This window comes from Orycteropus afer, unplaced genomic scaffold (genome assembly GCF_000298275.1).
Source record: "Orycteropus afer afer isolate SDZICR_OR568_19922 unplaced genomic scaffold, OryAfe1.0 scaffold00288, whole genome shotgun sequence".
NCBI lineage: Eukaryota > Metazoa > Chordata > Mammalia > Tubulidentata > Orycteropodidae > Orycteropus > Orycteropus afer.
In genome coordinates this window covers 474,397-482,112 of record NW_006921875.1, presented here as the reverse complement: position 1 = coordinate 482,112, position 7,716 = coordinate 474,397, and positions in this window count along the sequence as shown.

Genomic DNA, 7,716 nt, shown 5'->3' with positions numbered 1-7,716 from the left:
GTGATTCAGGCTCTTCTTGGCAGTTCTTTTATCGTTGGCCTGTTGGTGGAGAAGGAAGTAGTGGCTCTCACTCAGTAAGAGAGGTGTGGGTGTAGTTGTGTCTTACGGGGACTGCTGCTGTCTCATATTCTTTAGAAAAAAATTACAACTGATAATGATCAAAAAACTAAAAGCACATGGACAAAAAACTCACCATGTAATCACACAGGAACAGTAAACAAAAAAAGAAAAGGGAAAAAAGAAGAAGAAAAACACAAGAAAACCTGCAATATCTGGGCATAGGGCACTAAGAGAAAAAAGATAGAGAAGGAGAATAATGAAGGAAAAAAAATGGGAAAAATGCAAAAAGAAAAATAAGGAACAGGGTTAACCATGAGGAAAAAAGGGGGAAGAAGAAAAAAAAAGAAAATTAAATTTAAAAAAAAATTTTTTGAGGGGAAGAATAAGAATAATAAAAAGGACAAAAGTATTAATAATAATAGTTGTTTAGAACAGACAGATAAAAGCAAACTAATCACCAGAAAAAAAGGAAAGAGAAAAAAAAAATCGGTGGAAGACATGGCAGGGCACCCAGGCTCTGTCTGAGCACACAGACTGTTGTGGAGTTCCTGTGGACCCAGAAGGTAGGTGGGAGTGGGGCATGGCCGCCCCTCCATTCACCAAGTGGATGTGGGGTATAAGAGCAACAAGAGGAATGTTGCACCTTTTCAGTCTTGCAGGTGTGGAGTGTCATTGGGGTTGCAAGCAGAACCTGTTCTTAAGCCCCTGGAATCCGCGAAAGCGCCGTCTCTTTAAATATCCAAAATGGTGAAGCCGCTTGTAAACATTCAAAATGGCAGCACCCTCTGGACAGGCAAAAGTCCACAGCTCAGCCCGCATTTCTCTTCAACTTCTCTGTTTATTCCTCAGCCACCAGAGCAGTCCTCCATGCAGTCCCTGGCTAGCAGGGCTGATTTTTAGGTTAATTCTTAGGTCCTATCACTACTCGGGACTCTCCAAGCTGTCTGTGCCATGCCGTCAGGATTGCTCAGGATCACTGCCAGACCGCAGCTCAGTCTGTCTCTTTTTTTGGTATTTTCATGCAGATTCTTCCGCTAATTGGGGTTTAGTCCACTTCTATATCCTTCCCTTCAAGGCTCAGGGGTCCAGGATTATCTTCTGTGTCTGTGTTAATTGGTTTCCCTCTTCTTTGTTGAAGAGGGTCTGTGCAGTCTTTCTGCCTAGTCTGCCATCTTACCGGAACTCCTGGAATATAATGTTAAAGCCTCCAAACTTCCAGGGAAATGAAAGTAGGGGATCTAACCTACTTAGGCAGGAATGTGCATTCTTAGAGGAAATTTATAACTTGAATCTAAAACAAAATTCCTATGCATTTATTTACCGGCTTTGGGCTAGCCCATTATTTTTAATTTGGGGTTGTTTATCTATTTGAGGGAAGCTTTTTTTTTCTCATTTATTTTAGTATCCTTTATACTATGATGGGACTCATGTACAAACCTTAATCTACACACCATCCAGTCAGGGTTTCACTCCTGCCCTATCTGGCGGCTGGAGTCTCTACTGTAGGGACCGTGACTAGTGCCTGGAACATGTCCAGAAAGTCAGTGTTTTAAGAACTAGTGGACGAGGAAACTAGACTACTCATGGGTAAGGATGGTCTGCCTGAAAAGAAACCATTTTCTCCCCTTTCATGCTTTTCCTATGCATCTCTTACCACAATTTTAAATAATTGTACGCATAATTAGGCTGCTATGAAAAGAGGGGTAGAAATTAAAAGGAACATACAGAAGGAAGGTTGGGCAATCGACTTCTGTAGTGATACTGCCTCGGAAACCCAAGGAGTAGTCGCTATGAGTCAGGTCTGACTCGACAGCACATAACAACAACATTCTCTTAACATGTGCATGAATTTCTTGAATATGAATTAAGTATTATTCTGGATTTATATAAGGACTCCTGTTTAGAAAATATGCTCTCAATTCTAAGCAACCAATCTACAAATAAATCTTTGAATCACAAAAATGTTTAAAAAGAGTATCTCCCCAACACATCATAAATTGGCATCTCTTCTTCACATATATCCTGTAGTTTTAAGTGTAATATTGTGCTCTAAATAGGGTCACTTGGTTCTTATACTAAAGAATTACAATTTGATCCTGGGGTTACTTCCCACATTGATCTTGTCTAAAAGAAAACTGCAGCATCTATTCAATTAATTGATTCAAATATCTGTCTCCCTATTATGGGCCAGGAAATGCTCACACCTGCCTTCATGATGCATCACTCTACTGAGAAAGATGCAAAAATAAGATATACTCCAGCTATGAAAAACAAAACAAAACAAAAGTCAAGTACAAAAAGGGGACCCAGATTTGCTGCTGCTGCTGCTGCTACTATTATTGTCAGGAGCCACTGAGTCAGCTCTGACTCACAGCAATCCTGTGTATGATAGGACAAAACAGTGGCTGATCATATGGCATGCCCACAATCCTTCTATACTTGAGCCCATCATTGCAGCCACTCTGTCAATCTATCTCGTTGATGGTCTTTCCCTTTTTTGCTGACCTTCCAGTTTACCAAGCATGATATCCTTGTCCAGGGAACCGTCCCTTCCAACAACATGACCAAAGTAGGTGAGACGAAGTATGGCCATTCTCACTTCCAAGGAGCATTCTGGTTGCACTTCGTTCTTTTGGCAGTCCACAGTATTTTCAATATTCTTTACCAACACCATAATTCAAAGGTATCAACTCTTCTTTGGTCTTCCTTATTCATTGCCCAGCTTTCACATGCATATCAGGTGACTGAAAATGCCATGGCTTTGGTTAGGCACACCTTAGTCCACAAATTCTTAAACGCTTTAAAGAGGTCTTCTGCAATAGATTTGCCCAATGTAATAAGACACTGGATTTCATGAGACCAGGAAAAGTAGATAGTGCCCAGCTACCACTGTCAACCATTCAGAGGAGGATCTACGTAGGAGACCCTGGATAAAGTGGGAGAACAATGTGGGACAAAACTCAAAATTATTAAAAAAATAAACAAAGGGCCAGGCTTGCAGATCTGATACAGCCTGGTGAAACCCCTGAGACTATGGCCCTTAGCTGTCCTTCAGGTCTGGATTGAACTCTTGTGGCTTCCAGCCAAATAAAAGGCAGGTATATGGGCTGAAAATTTACATCAGGTAGATACACTCCTTGGAGAGATCCATCAATCATAGGAGAACAGAAGGGCAGTGTATGCACAGAGAAACCGCTCAGGGACAGGACTACATGGGAAAGAGGGACACAGGGAAGAGGTAACTATGGGGAGGAAGTGGGAAGAGAGCTTTTACATTGTGGGAAATTGCAGTCAATGTCATGAGACAATATATGTATCAACTGTGATATGGAAAATGAAACTGCTCTGTAAACTTTTACCCAAATAATAATTAAAAAAAAAAAAAAGACATTGGATTTCCTGACTGCTGGTTCCATTGGTATTGACTGTGGACCCAAGTAATATGAAATCTTTGAAAATTTAATCTTTTCATCATTTATCTTGATGTTGTTTATTGGTGTATTTGTGAGGATTTTCATTTTCTTTAGGTTGAGGTAAAATCCATACTGTAGACCATAGTGTTTAATCTTCATCAGTAAGTGCTTTGAATCATCTTCCTTTTCAGCAAGCAAGGTTGTGTTATCTGCATATTGTAAGTTGTTAATGAGTTATCCTCCAATCCTGATGCTATGTTCTTCTTCGTATAGTCCAGCTTCTCAGATTATGTGCTCAGCATATAGATTAAGTATGGTGAAAGGATACAACCCTGATGCACTTCCTTCCTGATTTTAAACTGGACAATATCCTGCAGTATCCCCTTGTTCCATTTGAATGACAGCCTCCTGGTCTATGTATAGGTTCCTCATGAGCATAATTAAGTGTTCTGGAATTCCCATTCTTCACAATGCTATCCACAATTTGTTATGATCCACACAGTCAAATGCTTCTGCATAGTCAATAAAACACAAATAAACATCTTTCCGGTATTCTTTGCTTTCAGCCAAGATCCATCTGACATTAGCAATGATCTCCCGTGTTCCACATCCTCTTCTAAATCCACACTGCATTTTCTGAAAGTTCCCTGTCAATATACTACAGCAACCATTTTTGAATTATCTTCGGCAAGATTTTATCTGCATATGATATTAATGATCTTGTTCAATAATTACCACATGAGAGGGTAAGGGTGAGGGCCACCCTTTGTGAGATGGACTGAAACAACAGCCACAATGATGGACTCAGCAGTGATTGTGAGGATGATGTTGTTCTGTTCTACAGAAGGTTATTATAAGTCAGAGTCCACTTGATGGCACCTAAAGATCTATCTATCTACGTATCTACCTATCTGTCTAACACTAATGGAGTGCTGACTTTATGTCAGATACTGTTTCAAACATGGAGCTCTGGTAGCACAGTGGTTAAGGCATTAGGCTGCTCACCAAAAGGTTAGTGGTTCAAATCTACCAGCTGCTCTGTAGAAGAAAGATGAAGCTGTCTGCTTCCATAAAGATTGACAGCCTGGGAAATCCTATGGAAAAGTTCTACTGTGTCCTATACGGTCACTATGAGTCAGAATCAACTCAGATGACAGTGGTTTGGGTTCTAAATATTTTGTATTACCTCAGTTAATTTTTACAATATCACTCTGACTGTAGGTACTTTTATGATCCCCATTTTACACATGAAACTGATATCTGTCAGTTATAAGCCAGTAAGCAGTAGAACTAGGACTCAAACCCAGGCAGTCAGGCTTTAGAGCATGACTCAAATACTGTGTCATACAGTAGCACTGTCAAGTAACTCTTCCCAAGTTACATAGTTTTAAGTAGTGGAGCCAAGATATAATCCAAACAATTAGATTCCAGGGCCCACATGTTTAACACCAAATCAGTGGGTATCAAACTATATAGTCCAGAAATGCCAGGAGAATCTCCAAGACCTTTTCCTGGAGGCTGTGAGGTGTTATTATTTTAATAACAACACTTAAGATTTCATTTGCCTTTTTCACTCTCATTCTTTCATGAGTGCACAGTGGAGTTATCCAGGTTACGATGTGTGATGATGTCAGCCCTCTGATGGCTAATGGATATATCTATTCTTGTGTTTTAGAATTTTCTGTTTTATGAATAAGGCCTACTGTCTAACATTACTGTACCAATATCACATTTCCTGGATTTGCTATTGTATTACAGTAAGGTTACCACTGGGGAAGCTGGGTGACAGTAGCACATGGGACTCCCTATACTGCTGTTGCAACTTCCTGTGAGTCTATAACTATTTCAAATTAAAAAACATTTTAAAATAAATTTTGTTTTCATTTCTATTATATCTAATATCCATGGATATCTTGGTTCTCTAGTGCTGCTATAACAGAAACACTACAAGTAGATGGCTTAACAAACAAGAATTTATTCTCTACAGTTTAGGAAGCTAGAAGTCCAAACTCAGAGTTCTGGCTCTAGGACCTGGTCCCTTGACCTTGGGCCTCAGCTCTGCCTCTTACTCCAGACCCACTAGAGTTAGAGGTATCTCCTAACTCAGGCAGCTGCTGGCTGCTAAGGCCAATGAACCCAAGGTTGGCAGGTAAAATGGCACGATCCCAAGATCAGCAGGCAACATGGCAAGCCACTGGTTCAAGTCCAGGAACTAGAGATGAAAACTCAGCCAAATGAAGGACCCAGATGTGTTAACAAGCTAGAGACCATTCTCAGAGCTTCTCCTTATATAGGGGAAGGCAACTACCCAGGTGCTCACAGCAGATTCCACCGTGGAGGTAATTACAGTCTCATCATGGGAAATAAAGACATCCAGCTGCCACATCACTCAGAACCACGGCCCAGCCAAGTTGATGCACAACCTTAAGTACCACAACAGATAAAAGTATGTCCAAGACAGATTGACACAGCGGCTGCAACTATGGGCTCAAACATAGCTAGGATTGTGTTTCATTCTGTTGTACATATGGTCGCTATGAGTCGGAGCTGAGTCAACAGCACCCAATGACAACAATAATTATGTACACAAAAGCTCTCTGGGTTCCTCAATCATTATACCACCTGCTGTCTTTCTGGACTTCCACCACAAAACTCAGATGCAGAGGACAGAAAAGATGTTTATAGACTAACCTGACAATGTATCAGAGTGGAGGATGAGGAAGGAGGACTCAATCCACACGATCCACGCACTCATGCCCCCTCCCGTTTTCTGAGTACAACTGTGAGACTGCTTCTAATTAGCAGTAAAGGTTTCACTGCTAATTAAGGAGCCTGGGTGGTACAAACAGTTAAAAGTTGAGCTGCTAACTGAAAGGCTGGCAGTTCCAACCCACCTAGGAGCTCCATGGGAAAAAGACCTGGCAATCTGCTCCCATAAAGATCACAGCCCAGAAAACTATATGGGGCAGGTCTACGCTGTCACATGATTCAAACTAGACTTGCCAGCACACCACCACAACAACACTGTACTAAAGGCAAAGAAGCAAAATACAATAATATAAACTGGGATAAGTTACAGTGGTTTCAGAATATTAAAAAAGACCAATACCTTCCTGTCAATGCTCCTGTGTAAACTCTCACAGGGACAGAAAGGAATATCCAGAAAAGAATTCCTACCCACTGGTTTTGAGATGCAGAGGGGCGGTTCTCAGACCCCATCAAGGTGAGCCAATACACATTCATATTTTAGGCCTCATCCAAGGAAAGCTTGATGGTGCCTTGGGAAAATGTCCTGGTAATCTATTTCTGAAAAATCAGGATTAAAAACCCTATGGAACCAGATTTGCTGCTCTGATAGAGCCTGGTGGAACCACTGAGACTATGGCCCCTAGCTACCCCTCAGGTCTGGAATTGAACCCACACCTGTGGTTTCCAGCCAAACAAAAGACAGGCATAGGAGTTGAACATTTACCTGAGGTAAATACACTCCTTGGAAAGAACAGTCATGGGAGAAAGAAGGGCTGTTTATGCACAGGGAGACAGCTCAGGGGGCAGAAGTGAATGGAGGGATGGACACAGGGAAGAGATGACTATGGGGAGGAAGTGGGAGGGGAGCTGTTGTATTGGGGTAAATTGTAGTCAATGTCATGAGACAAAGTGTATGTGAACTGCTGTATGGAAAGTGAATTTGCTCTGCAAACTTTTACCCAAATCACAATTAAAAAAAAAAAAAAAAAAAACCCTATGGAGCACAGTTGTATTTTGACACAGATGGGGTTGCCATAAGTCAGAATCAACTCAATGGCAGCTTTGTGTTTTATTTTGTCCTATCCAGATGACTCTATAGTCTCCGAGAAATTTGTCACCACTACACTATTCTAGTAGGATACACCCTGATGTTCCGTTCCAATACTCCCCATACCTCCCAGCACTTTGCACTTTGTAATGACTAATTGGTTGGCATGTTTAGTGGCCTCTCACTGGAGCAAGCCTGAGGACACGGCAGACTGTCCCACTTACCACTGTGTCTACTGCCTAGGACAAGATGCCTAGCTCAGAGCAGCAGTTGCTCAATACATATCTGCTCAAAGAACAAACAAACGTACGTCCAGTAGTCAAGAGGTCTGGGCCATAGAAACCTGGCTGTCAAAAGGGGGGATCAGGTTTGCTGGTACGATAGAGCCTGATGGAACCACTGTGACTATGGCCCCTAGCTGCCCTTCAGGTCTGGAATTGAACCCAT